We start from the raw sequence: 15,776 nt of genomic DNA, 5'->3' as shown, positions 1-15,776 counted from the left end.
ATAATATATAATGGATTTATAGGATTTAAAATCATTTGCTATTTGTGCACTCTATGATAAAATTGGTTGGTTATGTTCAGTATGCAGACATGCACACTGAAGTATTTACACATGAAATTAAATGGCAGCAGAGTTTGCTTTAAAATACCAGGAGAAAAGCCGAGAAGTTGACTCAATGAAGTTTGGCTAAATATTTGTAACTGTGGAAACTGTGGAGTCAAGACACCTGTGGAAAACTGTGTTAGGATTACAGTGAAGGGTCAGCCTGGATTACAACTGTGTGGCTGGAATTACAGTGCTGTGGCCTTCAATACTGAGAGAACCAGTAGGCCCTGTCTATTGTTGATGTAAAATGTGTGCCTCTAACAAGGGCCTGTGTAAATAGAACATCCAAACTGATAAGGTAAAATGTTTACATTCATGCTCTCCTTATTCAGTTTCTAAGGATTGTCTGAACTCCAAAACTCATCTTTAGCTAGAGACATGAATAGCAGAAGAGTTTGGCATGCTGAAAAAAACTTTCCCCATGGAAGCATCAGTGAAGGAAACTTACTGGGTACACCTTGAACTATGAGTAGTAACTCTAAGGGTCCTGTGCTGCCTGCTACTTTGGGCACCTACCAAGCAACCATGAGAGATACTCAGGTTTCCACAAATAAACAAGAAGTAGTAGTCTACAAGGCCAAAACCACTCTTCTTATAAAGGTAAAATGAAATTATAAAATGTATATTCATGACTTGTTATATAAGAACACAAGAGCTTTTAAAGAATTAACTTGCCAGGTGGTGGTAGCGCACACCTTTAATCCCAGCACTTGAGAGGTAGAGCAAGGTGGATCTCTGTGAGTTCGAGGCCAACCTGGTGTACAGAGCAAGATCTAGGACAGGCACCAAAACTACACAGAGAAACCCTGTCTCAAATAAATAAATAAATAAATAAATAAATAAATAAATAAATAAATAAATAAATAATAGAAAGAAAGAATTAATTCATGTGTATAATGACTATGTTAATATATAATGTTCTAATAAATCAACAAAAAGATGAACACCCTGTTAGCAAAGTACACAAAATTAATTGAAAGAAATAAAAATAACCAGTTGTTCATCAGGAAGGTCCCACATGCTCAGGATGTTGCCATTGATCTTAGTTGTGCACCAGAACTAACCATATTGCCCAAGATACCACATGCCTTAGTTGTTTGACTTTAAGAAATCAGGCTGGCAGTCAGCAGGTAAGAGTCCTACAAGCAGGCCGCTCCACCACCACCGCCACCCATAGATTCTGTAACCTACAAGAGCCATTCCGCCACCAAAACCCACCAAGCCCATTATCCCTCCACTGACCAACCATCCCCTGCAACATCCACAACCCCTAGAGGAACAAGCACCACCTGCACCAATTGGAAGAAGAGGTGAGTAACTGGTCCCCCAGCTAAACTGATCCAATCTCTAGACCCTAAGCCCCAAGGCACATTCCCATGCCTCTCCCCCTCCCATCTCAACCCCAGCAGCCAGCCAGCAAGTAAGAGTCCTGTGGGCAGGCGCTCTACCACCACTGCCACTCATTGGACTCTGTAACCTACAAGACCCACTCCACTGCCCAAACCCGCTGAATCCATCATCCTCCCCCTGGTCAAACATTCCCAACCCTGCAACATCAACAACCTCTAGAGGCACAAGCACCTCCTGCACCAATTGAAAGAGCAGCCTCCCGGTAAATAACCATCTTCAGCAACATCAGCAGACCCTGTAGGCACAAGCCTCACCCACACCAGTTGGAAGAACAGACACAGGCCAAACCTACACCAGCTAGAAGAACAGATCCCATAGGCACAGGCAAAACCCACACCAATTGGAAGAACAGACCCCAAAGGCACAAGGAAAGCCCACACCAGCCAAAAGAACTGGATGATATGCTGGATCTAGGCACCAAAATCCCCACAAACCTCAAAAGAGACAACCCTACTCTACCTGACAACCAGCTAATCACCCTTGGCCATTCAAGCCAACAAACAATGAAGGAGCAAAAGACGCATTCAACAAAGACATCACAAGAATCAACACCTGTACCTACTATTATCCCAAACCTAGATGGGTAAATGGCAATGTAAGAATACATTCAGCAACATAAAGTGCAATATGGCACCACCAGAACCTAGTGGTTCTACAACAGCAAGACCTGAACATCCCAACACAGATGAAGCAGAAGAAATCGACCTTAAAAATAACTTTATGAAGATGATAGAGGCCCTTAAAGAGGAAATGAAAACTCCCTTAAATAAATTGAGGAAAAGACAAACAAAAAATTGGAAGAAATCAATAACTCCCTTAAAGAAAGCCAAGAAAAAGAAATCAAACAAGTGAAGGAAACAGTTCAAGACTTGAAAATTGAAATAGAGGCAATAAAGAAAACACCAACCAAGGGAATTCTGTAAGTAGAAAATCTGGGTAAATGAACGAGAACTACAGGTGCAAGCATAACCAACAGAATACAAGAGCTGGAAGAGAGAATCTCAGGCATTGAAGATACAATAGAGGAAGTAGATTCATCAGTCAAAGAAAATGTTAAATACAACAAATTCTAACACAAAACACCCAGGATATCTGGTACACCATGAAAAGACCAAACCTAAGACTAATAGGAATAGAAGAAGAAGAATACCAGCTCAAAGGCACAGAAAATATATTCAACAAAATCATAAAAGAAAACTTTCCCAACCTAAAGAAGGACATGACTATGAAGATACAAGAAGCTTACAGAATACCAAATAGACTGTATCAAAAAAAAAAAAGAAGTCCCCACACAACATCATAATCAAAACATTACACATGCGGAATAAAGAAAGAATATTAAGAGCTGCAAAGAAAAAAGGCCAAGTAACATATAAAGGCAGACCTTTCAGAATTATACCCGAATTCTCAATGGAAACTCTGAAAGACAGAAAGTCCTGGACAGACATTTTGCAGACACGAAGAGACCACGAATGCCAGCCTAGACTACTACACCCAGCAAAACTTTAAATCACCATAGACAGAGAAAACAAGATATTCCATGACAAAACCAGTTTTAAAACAATACCTATCCACAAAGCCAGCCTTACAGAAAGTACTAGGGGAAAATTCCAACCCAAGGAAGTTACTACATCCATGAAAACACAGGCAATAGATAATCTCACAACAGCAAATCCCAAAGAAGGGAAACGCACACACACACACTACCAACAACAACAAAACCAAAAATAACAGGAATTAACAATCACTGATCATTAATATCTCTTAATATCAATGGATTCAATTAGCCTATAAAAAGACACAGACTAATAGAATAGATACGCTGCATATAAGAAACACATCTCAACTTCAAAGACAGACATTATCTCAGAGTAAAAGGTTGGGGAAAGATTTTCCAATCAACTGGACCTAAGAAACAAGCTAGGGTAGCTATCCTAGTATCTAACAAAACAGACTTCAAACTAAAATTAATCAAAAGAGATGGAGAAGGACATTTCATTTATCAAAGGAAAAATCCATCAAGATGAAGTCTCAATTCTGAACATTTATGCACCAAATACAAGTGCACCCACATTTGTAAAAGAAACATTATTAAAGCGTAAAACATATATCAAACCCCACACACTAGTAGTGAGAGACTTTAACACCCCACTCTCACCAATGGACAGGTCTGCCAGACAAAAACTTAACAGAGAAATAAGGTAAATAACAGATGTTATGACTCAAAGGGACTTAACAGAAATCTATAGAACATTTCACCCAAACACAAAAGAATATACCTTCTACTCAGCACCTCATGGAATCTTCTCTAAAATTAACCACATATTCAGTCACAGAGCAAGTCTCAACAGATAAAAAAGAAAATTGGAATAACCCCCTGTATCTTATCAGATCACCATGGCTTAAAGTTAAAATTCAACAACAATACAAATAACAGAAAGCCTACAAACTCATGGAAACTAAACAACACTCAACTGAATCAATACTGGGTCAAGATAGAAATAAAGAAATAAATTAAAGACTTCCTAGAACTCAATGAAAATGAATGCACAACATACCTAAACTTATGGGACACTAAGAAAGCAGTGCTAAGAGGAAAGTTCCTAGCACTAAGGGCCTACATAAAGAATTTGGAGAAATCTCACACTAGTGAATTAACAGCACAACTGAAAGTTCTAGAACAAAAAGAAGCTAACTCACCCAATAGGAGTAGACAACAGAAAATAATCAAACTGAGGGCTCAAATCAATAAAATAAAAACAGAGAATACAAAGAATCAATGAAACAAAGAGTTGGATCTTTGAGAAAATCAACAAGGTAGACAAGCCCTTATCCAAACTAACCAAACAGCAAAGAAAGAATACCCAAATTAACAAAATCAGAAATGAGAAGGCAGACATAACAACAGAAACTGAAGAAATCCAGAGAATCATTAGGTCATACTTCAAAAATCTGAACTCCACAAAATTGGAAAATCTAAAAGAAATGGACAATTTTCTGGATAGATACCACATACCAAAATTAAATCAAGACCAGATAAATAATTCAAATAAACCTATAACCACTAAGGAAATAGAAGCAGTCATTAAAAGTCTCCCAACCAAAAAAAGCCCAGGGCCAGATGGTTTCAGTGCAGAATTCTACCAGAACTTCAAAGAAGAACTAATACCAATACTCCTCAAATTATTCCACACAATAGAAACAGAAGGAACATCGCCAAACTCTTTCTATGAGGCTAGAGTTACCCTGATACACAAACCTCACCAAGATGCAACAAAGAAAGAATTACACACCAATCTCTCTCATGAACATTGATGCAAAAATACTCAATAAAATACTGGCAAATTGAATCCAAAAACATATCAAAAGAAATCACCGACCATGATCAAGTAGGCTTCATCCCAGAGATGCAAGGATGGTTCAACATATGAAAATCTGTCAATGTAATCCACCATATAAACAAATTGAAAGAAAAAAGTCACATGATCATCTCATTAGATGCTAAAAAGCCTTTAGCAAAATCTAACACCCTTCATGATAAAGGTCTTGGAGAGGTCAGGGACACAAGGAACATAGCTAAACAAACAAAAAAAAGCAATATACAGCAAGCTGACAGCCAACATCAAATTAAAAGGGGAAAAACTCAAAGCAATTCCACTAAAATCAAGAACAAGACAAGGTTGTCCACTCTCTCCATATCTATTCAACATAGTACTGAAAGTTCTATCTATAGCAATAAGATAACAAAAGAAGATGAAGAGGATACAAATTGGAAAGGAAGAAGTCAAACTTTCTCTATTTGAAGATGATATGATAGTATACATAAGAGACCAAAAAAATTCTACTAGGGAACTCCTACAGCTGATAAACCTTCAGTAATGTGGTAGGATATAAGATTAATTCAAAAAAATTAGTAGCCCTCCTATATACAAATGATAAAGAGAATGAGAAAGAAATCAGAGAAACAACACCCCTTACAACAGCCAAAAATAATATAAAATATCATGGGTTGACTCTACCCAAACAAGTGAAAGATTTGTATGACAAGAACTTTAAGTCTCTGAAGAAAGAAATCAAAGAAGATATCAGAAAATAGAAATATCTCCCATGCACTTGGATAGGTAGGATTAACATAGTAAAAATGGCAATCTTACCAAAAGCAATACACAGATTCAATGCAATTCCCATCAAAATCCCAACACAGTTTTTCACAGACCTTGAAAAAAAACAACACTCAACTCATATGGAAAAGCAAAAAATTCAGGATAGCTAAAACAATCCTGTACAATAAAGGAACTTCCAGAGGTATCACTATTCTCGACTTCAAGCTCTACTATATAAATTATAAAAACACTAATCTTACACCTGTCAGAATGGCTAAAATCAAAAACATTAATGACAGCTTATGTTGGAAAGGATGTGGAGTAAGGGGAACACTCCTCCACTGTTGGTGGGAGTGCAAACTTGTACAGCCACTTTGGAAATCAGTATGGCGGTTTCTCAGAAAATTGGGAATCAATCTACCTCAAGACCCAGCGATACCACTCTTGGGCATATTCCCAAAGGATGCTCAATCATACCACAAGGACACTTGCTCAGCTTTGTTCATAGCAGCATTATTCATAATAGCCAGAACCTGGAAACAACCTAGATGCCCCTCAACTGGAGAATGGATAAAGAAAATGTGGTTCATTTCTACAATGGAGTATTACTCAGCAGTTAAAAAAAAAAGACATCATGAAATTTGCAGGCAAATGGATGGAATTAGAAAAAAAATCATCCTGAGTAAGGTAACCCTAGACCCAGAAAGACAAACATGGTATGAACTCACTCAAAAGTGGGTATTAGATGTAAAGCAAATGTAAATGTAAAGCTACAATCCACAGCCCCAGAGAAGCTAGATAACAAGGAGGATCCTAAGAGGGATGCATGGATAGCTCTGGGAAGGGGAAATAGATGAGATCTCCTGAGCAAATTAGGGGTGAACAGGGAGAGAAAGAGGAGAGAGGATGTAGAATGGGAACATGAGGGATGGGGATGGACGAGTTGGGGGAGGGATGGAGAGGGGGAGCAATAAAAAAGATATCTTGATAGAGGGGACTATTCTGGGGTTGAGGAGAAACATGATGCCAGAGAAAATCCCAGGAATCCACAAGGATGACCCCAGCTAAGCAGTAATGGAGAGGGTGCCTAAACTGGCCGTCCCTTGTAATCAAATTGGTGAATACCCTGTCATCATAGAACCCTCATCCAGTAAGTGAGGAAAGCAGATGCAGAGATCCGTAGCCAAGCCCTGGACCAAGCTCCGGGAATCCAGTTGAAGAGAGGGAAGAGGGATTATATGAGCAAAGGGGGTCAAGATCATGATGGGGAAACCCACGGAGACAGCTGATCTGAGCTTGTAGAACAGATAGATATATACCCACAGGCATGTGCTTCTCTCCACCTTGATAAGGGAAGCTTCTTTTTTGCAGCAAATGATAGTTAATACAAAGACTCATGGCTGCCCAAGGTACTAAGAATAAGTACCTGTAGAGCAGTCAGCCCTAAATGAGATATCTTTTTCACCTCCAAGGTATAGAGAATATCATAGAAGAGGAGGCAGAAATGTAAGATCTGGATGATGAAGAGAAAAGCTAGGAAACGCTATCTTCTGGACATGGCTGTTGTAAACATAGGAGCTGAAAAAACCTGTACTAGGTCAGCACAAGACTGAGCCTGTCAACATCCACTCATGGGGACTCATCAACTATGCAGTAACTATTGGCTGCTAAGGACTTCTGGGGCAAGGGAGTAACCAACCACTGATGAATTAGTTGCCCACACTTCCATGCTCATGAAGTTGGCCTTCTCATTGGGTCACACAACAAAGAGATGTGAAAGTAGGGGGTGGAATTGCTGGAAGGAGCAAGTGTTGGCAAGGGAAGAAAGGGGACATGGGAGTGTAAGGGCCATGTATGATCAGACTGCATACTATACATATATAAAACTGACAAAAATAAATTCAATTTAATATATATATATGACCGGTAGACTTTCTTTCTGGTCCTGGGGATCAAGCCCAAGGTTCTACAAAGTTAGGTAAGCACTCTACCCCTGAGCTACAGTTCAGCCCATTAAATCACTTTTTAATATTTAAACTATCAACCTAATGAAAACCCAGATAAGCTAACCCCATTCTTTCTATTTAATGGGAAAATATTTTTAATAATAAATAGTATTTTTCTATAATAATAAACAAACTTTTTTCCAGGAAGTAATTTTAAAAATTGGTTCAACGTTTCCAAAGGTCAACTTGGCAATATCTATCAAAATTATTATCTTGAAACTGGTCATTTGACTTTGTGGAATTGATCCAAAGGAAATAATAAAAAACATGAATGAAGATTTGGGTAGAACATAGTCCATCTCTGCATTGCTTATAATAGTAAAACATATATGTGTATGTATGTATATATATATAGCAATATATGATATATGCTACATATATTATATATAATATATTATAAATAAGCTAGATATCAAATAACTGAAATTAGCTCAATAAATACTAAGTAAATAGGATACTATGTTGTTACAAAAATACCTATACAAATAAATAATTATCCAAAATTATGTTTATATTAGACTGTTTATGTTTAAAACAAGGTAATTAATATGCATCAGCTTTGTTTATATAAATACATCCCAGATATTTGTCAAAACTAATTTACTACAAAATAAAAACTTATATCCTCCTCAATTAACATGAACGTGATTATTTTATTCTCCGTCATATTTGCCAATACTCTTTACAACTTTTTACAGCAAATGTGTAAGGATAAGAACTATGCTTTTAAGACTTAAGAAAACTTCCTAAGCACCAACTTCCACTACTCCAACTGTGCCCAATTGTTCCTTCACTCAATCTGGGCTTATTGTACCCTATTTCCTCACTGATGGAGCACACGCAGGAAGCCTCCGCCCTACAATTTCTACCTGCTGGCTCCACCAAGAACCCTGGGGAGGAGGCTCACTGAGAGCTGGTAACGAAGTGTGGAAAGGCTTTATCACTCGGGTTACTGTACTTAGTGTTTCATTTTACTTCAGGACTATTCCAGCTGTACCAGCCACTCTTGTTTTCGTGCCTGGCTCAAAGTAAAGCAACCACCATGGAGCGCCCCCACCCCCGCCCCGTGCCCTTTTCTTCCCTGCCAGTGGTCCCCTGTCAGAAATATCCTGCCACAGAAAGACTCATCCATCTAACCTGATTTTCATCCCAATAAATGTTTAGTCTACTGGTTGCAATTTTTCCATAACGTTAGTGCACCTATATCCAGGGCAAATCTATATAACTTCTTAGCTATACCCATTTGCGGCCTTGTGGCATAATCTCCTTTTTTCTCATTCACTAAATTCATTCGAAATTTGTAGGGTTATATGAGCAGCTTTTAAACTAAAATAATAATAATTATTATTATTATCTCTTCATCCAAAAGTACCCCATTTCCAACTCCAGGCATGGTTTAAACTTGTATAGTTACTCTATAAGCCTGGTTAAGTGCTAATGAGATCCCTCATCGGGTAAGGGTTCATGCTACCAAACCTGAGGACCTGAGCTCAATCTCTGGAACCCGCATGATAGAAGGAGAGAACTGACTCCAAAAGCTGTCCTCTGAGCTCATCACATACGCACGTGGCATACACATGCCCACACATAGACCCCTGCACACTAAATAAGAAAATATTTTTAAATGTGACTACAGTCATGAAAATTAATAAAGTTGGACTTTATACAAAGCAGATGAAAGAAGCTTAGTCGCTCTCTTCTCAGATCATAGCATTTCAGACACATCACATTTGTGCACTATGAATATAAAATCCAACACTCACCCAGTGATCATTTGTTGAGTGCCAACTAAAAACCAGGGATTTCCTCCCAACCCACATCCTGGGGGTGGGTGGTGCAAATATGAACAGATATGGGCATTCTCTGAGGATCTCATGACTGAATCAGGGACACGAACACACAAGCAAGTGATACGCACCAATGGATGAATCGTGGAATGGTAGAAGTAATCGTGGAAATGGGTAGAGGGTAAAATGGGAATAGTTGGTCATGCATCGTCACAAAAGGGGGGTTCCCCAAATTAGGTGTTCCTCTAGGTGTTAGCTGATGTTCCGTAATTCTTAAGTTTCCCATAAACCTGAAACATGCGAGGTTAAATGGAACTCAACATACTTCTTTTATTATTTCTTACTGATTTGTTGAGTATGTGCATGTGTGTGCAGATGCACATATGTGTAAGGGTACATACGTGTGTGTCAAAACACAAGGACAGCCTGCCATTCCTCAGGAGCCATCAACCTTGCCTCTTAATGAAGGTATCTCATTAGCCTGGGGCTTAACAATGGCAGCTGGCCAGCAAGTCCTAGCAATCCACCTGACTCAGCCTCCCCAGTGCTGGGATTATAAGAGCGAGCCACCAGGCCTGGCTCTTTTCCATGGTTTGTTCATCTTCTTTACATAGTTTCTGAGGACTAAACTGAGGCCTTCACGCTTGCATAGCAAACACTTGGAACTAGGCTACCTCCCCTGCCCCTGGGTCAGCATCGTCCCTTGCTGTGTGACTTATCAGAGCTTCTAATTAGTGTTCACTGTGAGTTTTCACGGAAGAATTTCCAACGACAGTCTGTATGGCTTTCTCAAGCTTGGTAAACCACAGAACCCTCACTGCACAGATCACCCCGATGAAGAGTTTCAGGGGCTGAGACTACAGCTTCAGGTACAACCCTTGCCTGACACACACAGAGCCATGGGTTCAATCTGCAGCAATCAGAGACAAAGCTTTCGCATTTACAAGGTGCACCTCTGTAATTTTTAATTTTATGTACTCAAGACTATGAGCTTCTTAGGAGGAATCACAGATGACTGGGAGACTAAGAAATGCGGATGTAGCCTACTTATTCTTCTATCTTGTAGTTGAGCACGATGTTCACCACACACAGTATTTAGTAAACAGGTATAAATCAGTGATCGAGGGCATGGTCTCATTTGCACCTCCACCACCTGGTTCAAGCACATACTATCCTCACGTTACAGGAAAGAAAACACAAACCAGGCACATTAAGTGACTCAGCCAAGATCAGAGCAGGCTGGTGATACAGTTGGAACTAAAAACCAGACTCACTTCAAGTTCAGTACCTCTATTCTTGTACTCACACAACCATACAGCCCAGGGTCCCAGCCAGAGCTAAATCAGATATTCTGTTCCATTTTAATCCAGGCAAGGTAAGGGCCTCATTTGGACTGTTGGGGTTTGGAATTTGGGTTTTTCTGTGTGTGAAAAACATCTCCAAAATTTCAATCTTCTGGGATTTTTTTTAGAGATGGGGGATATAAGCTTCTGCTAATGATGATAGAACCTTGAATTAAACCATAAGCGAATTCTGCATGGTGTCAAGTATGAGTAATTAATAATGACCTTGGCTACAGTTTGGTTATTGTGAGAAGGGTGCTCTGGACATTGGGAAGGTCTGTTTCAGTGAAGGTTCCAGGTTGGAAGGGCCACCAGCTGGCAAAAAGGCCTGAGTTTCCTCCTGCATAGATAATATCCTGAATGTAAAGATGCCCATGAGAACTGGGTGAAGATCCCTCAGGAACACCACAGACCCAGCACTGACAGGCCATGCCTCAGCCAGAAGCCCATGGTGGCCCACGACTGCAAGTCAGGACAGCAAATAATGACAAAATGAAGGCAGAACGATGAATGTCCTGGAGCATAAAGTCCCCTAACACAACACAGCCTTCCTAAAGGACAGTCCATTGTCTAGCACTAAGACGGTTTACTTGGCTTCATAAACTTATAGCTGTCACTGGGTCCTGAGGAGGAGGACAGAGATGGCCATCAGAACGTCCTCAATTCAGACATCCCTGCCTCTGCTGGAATTCCTCAGTCAAATAATTCAACCTCTCTGAATCTTCATGTATAAAATGAGATTAAGAATTTTTTAGATTCTTCACAGGATTTTTTTTTTGCAGTTTATATGAGATGAAAGGGTTTAGTGTGCCCACCAGAAGACCTAGAACACAGCGAATGTTCAGGATTTTATCCTAACAATATTGCTTTGATAATTCCCAATTCCATTTTCACAGTAATACACATCAGACCACACAACACACTCTTTCTCATCACATAATGCAGCATGGTCACTCTCAATAAAGCTCCCTGACATCTCCACAAAGTTCCCAGCTCAAGAATATTTCCAGGAATCAATAGAGAAACTGAAGTAAGTGGACCTCTGTATGGACAGCACAGTTGAGAGACTGGCATGCGGGTTCACACCTATAATCCCAGCAAGAGGGAGGCTGAGGCAGGAGGACCATGGGTTTGAAAGCAGCCTGGGCTACATAGAGAGATCCTGGCTCAAATGAAAAGGAAACAAATGAATTAGAATGTTGTCACAATGGGATCCCAGGGAGCAGAGTCGCGCAGCCAGGAGCCTATGGAACCCCATTGTCAATAAGCCTTAGCTCTGAGAGGAAGTTCTGAATGATTTACAAGTGCTGGTCCAGATGACTGAGCGTGCAAATAGATCAGAGATGGCCTAGCCGAAGCAGAAGGCCTCTCTGGTAATTCCCCTCAGCATCTTGCTCTTCATCTACAGTTGCAATATGAGCAATCAGACCATTTCTATGAACAGGATGCCTGAACCACCAGGCTCTGTCTTACCTTAGTAGACGGTGTGTTTTGTTCTTAAGTCTCCTTATCTGAAAAGAAATACCTGACGAAACAACTTATTAAAAATTAAGATAACAGGCTAAGGAGAGCAACCGCAGTCAATCAGCATAGAATTCCAGCTGAGTCTCTAGAAGCCAAGCTGCGTGTTGACTTATCAGCACCCCTGTCACACGCGATGTCTGTATGCTTCATGGAGTTATTTGCAAGTTAATATATATTAAAATCACATATACCCACACACATTACTTCTATGCATCAGGGGACCCCAAGAGATAATGCATCCATCTTCATTTGTGACAGTGTATGCATCCATAGTTCATAAATAGTGACAAATGAATTGTCACCCCATCCCAATGGAATAATACACTCATCCCCTATTCTTGCCATAGTAATGTAAGTTCATTCCAGCACCAGAAAAAATCTTTAAAATGAGTGAACCAATATTTTGCCTCTCGTTGGTAACCACAGAAGAATACAAATTTCACCTCTCACTGGCATAATTTATTTTGTATGTAAATCGACAGCAGAATAGAAGAACAAAAAAAAGGTAATAATAATAATTTCAACACATTACACCTTTTTGATATGCTAAGCCACAGAGAGACCAAAAAAATGCTTACTTGGCTTATATTTTAATAAATCCCAAAGGAGACAGCCCTTGAGTACCTCACCCACCCTAATATATGGACCGACACAAGAAGATGGGCAAATTCCAGAGAACGCTTCAGACTGACAAACATACCTATGAGCTGTTTGTAAAGCAGTTTAATTGATGTGTTTATCGCTTTAGCGTCTGCCTTGTATTAAGTGATAATTCATTAATAATTGTCATCCCTGACTTGCTTGTCACAGTCAAGTCTCGATGTTTCAGGAGTACTGGTCACTTGTAATTTAACTGCCTATGGCTTTTTCAAGAGTCTGTATTACCTCTCAGCCAGTTCCAGATGCTTCAACATCCACGCTCAGTGAGCACAAATGACAGAGAAAATCTATAGCTTCATCTCAAGGGGCCCAGGGACTGGGGTGGTCACTAACAGACCACCCAGCCCATTTCTCTCTACCCTCTCCCTTACATTCCACTTTCTCTCTTTCCCTCCAAACTTCTCATCTGCTTGACTGGTAGAATAAACTTCAGGAATAAAATAATATGACAAACGGCTGGGTTGAGGGGTTGCATTAGGAGTGACTCTTACTAACTAGTTCTCACTAGGAAAGATGCTTCAGCACTAATTTTTTCCCCATTTTTTTCGATTGGTTCATTTATCAGGGTAGGTCACATTTCCAGGCTGCCTCCTTCTGGATTTACTGAAATATAAATCAAGTACATATTTTAGATCTCCATTTGTCTTAGCATATCAAAGAGGCATAATGAGTTGTAATTATGAATACTTTTTTCATATTTCTAGTCTGCTATTGATTTGCAAGCCATGCATTTCATGACTTAAAAATGTATATGCCAAATATATTTATAAACTCTATATACAGTCTCAATCTTGTATCTATTTAAGCAAATACCAAAAATAAAAAAGGAAAGAGAATAAATTCTTTTTTTTCTCTTTTGGAAACACACAGGTTAGAGAACACAAGCCTATTAGCCACCCCCTTCCATGAGTATTTCCCAGGTGTCTTGTGAGAAAGACCTCTAGTCAAGCTTCCTCCTTTGTGGAGCTCGGCAGACCCTGCAATGCGCGCGGTTTAATCCTTTGTTTACCCTGGGTTTTCATTCCACAGTAATGTTCTGTTTTCCTGTGGATATGTGGAGTGAAACTCATTCAGAGTTGAGCCTTCTAAAAACTAGGCTCACATTAAAAATGAATGCTTTCTCAATCACCTCTCTATGCGGGACTAACAGGTGGTCCCGGGAAGAAGCCAGGGCTGACTTCAGGCTTCAGTCAAAACCAAACAAAGAACAGGTGAGGCTCCTCCAGGGGGAGGTCTCTGGGGTCGCTGTCTGCACAACTCTCGGAGAAGAGAACGCTGGAGGAAAACACGGAGCTGACAAAGTCGGTGATTTATAATCTCTCATTCCCATAAAATGACTCTCGTTATTCTTGGGAGCTTAGATCTAAAGCGGGCTGTAATGGGCCACTGGGCTAAAAATGAAGTGCAGATTTATTTCTGTAATCACTGCAGCCAAAGCCTTCCCTGGGAAATAACTAACTTGGCTTTTAAAGTGCCGGGATACCTTCGGAAGGCTGGAGATTTATCTTTGGGATTGAGCGCTTGTGTTGCTCCGGGAGATGCTAAGTATTTGAGTTGTGGATGTCTCCCCCCACCCCCCGGCAGTGTACTGGGGGGTGTCAGAAAGACAACAGGAAAGCCAGTCTCTGCCTCCCCTTTCACACTCGTGTCTAAGAAAATTCTTGCACCTAAGAGATGATAAGTAAACAGCAATTACAAACACATCAAACATTGGGTTCCGATGCCTAGGTGCTGTCCAGGAGACTGGGGAAAATCAGCATCAATGTCAATTTAAATTCTAACATAGGATGTGCCTCGGGATGATCAGAGAATACCACACACAAGTCTGTACATCCATGGGTTGGAAGGGAACCTCTCTTGTTGTTCCAAGGATCATTAGGCCCAGGAAATACTCTGATATAATTGTAGAACCACAGATCTCAAGGGATAAAGTAAAAAACGGCATGTTGAAAAATAAAACCTAAATAAATATGAACCACGGAATTCTTAGCATAATTCTAGCTACCTACGTATTCTAGAATACCACCCCTGCTCCACACACACAGGTGAATAAGCAGTCATTACTCTCCCTATAACACCTCTTGGCAGAGGTCTTAACTCAAAGTAAGTCTGTCTATTACAGGCGTGCAAATGTTCTCTTCTTAATTATCTCCTGACTCTACCCAGTTCTTGATTTTGGATAATAGTGAAGGATAGCTTACCCAGTCTCTGGAACTGGAAACCACCTGTGCCCATTTGTGGGGCTGCCATTACATTCAGAGCCTCATTCAAAACACAAAGAATCCTGAAACTAAAAGGATTCTCGAGGAACATTTTCAGCCCGTTCTTTGACAACATTGAACTCTGTTGAGGAAAAAAAAAAATGAGTTGTTCAAGGTCATGCAGACAGTTGCCAGCAGGATTAAGAGGAAAACAGGGTTCTTCCATCTCTCCCATGACACCTCCTTAAAATAAAGGATTAAAGTCCCTGAGGAATGAGACAAGAAGAAAGACATTTCTTCACTTTGAAGGCGCCAAAGGTCCACGCAGGTCAAAAACTGTTCCTAACAGCTAGAGCATTCGCCTATAACAAGATAGACTGCCGCTATTTGCTCTAAAAATGGCCTCTTCTTGCACCAGCCAATTAATTTTTTTTAATGATTTATGGAGATTCGCAAAGAAAATGCTCTTCCTGCAAAAGGAATTAATATGCTGAACTTAAAATATTTGCACTAATTACTAAAGGTCACCGTGGGATTGTACAGAGGTATTTATCAGGGGGCCCAAGGGAAGGGGGAGGCATTGGACAAATTGTGTGAAATGCTAATCAAAATGAAGGCGAGTCACTGTTTCTTATGC

This window comes from Peromyscus californicus, unplaced genomic scaffold, assembly GCF_007827085.1.
Source record: "Peromyscus californicus insignis strain IS unplaced genomic scaffold, ASM782708v3 Scaffold_24__1_contigs__length_46423439, whole genome shotgun sequence".
NCBI lineage: Eukaryota > Metazoa > Chordata > Mammalia > Rodentia > Cricetidae > Peromyscus > Peromyscus californicus.
This window is presented reverse-complemented; position numbering follows the sequence as displayed.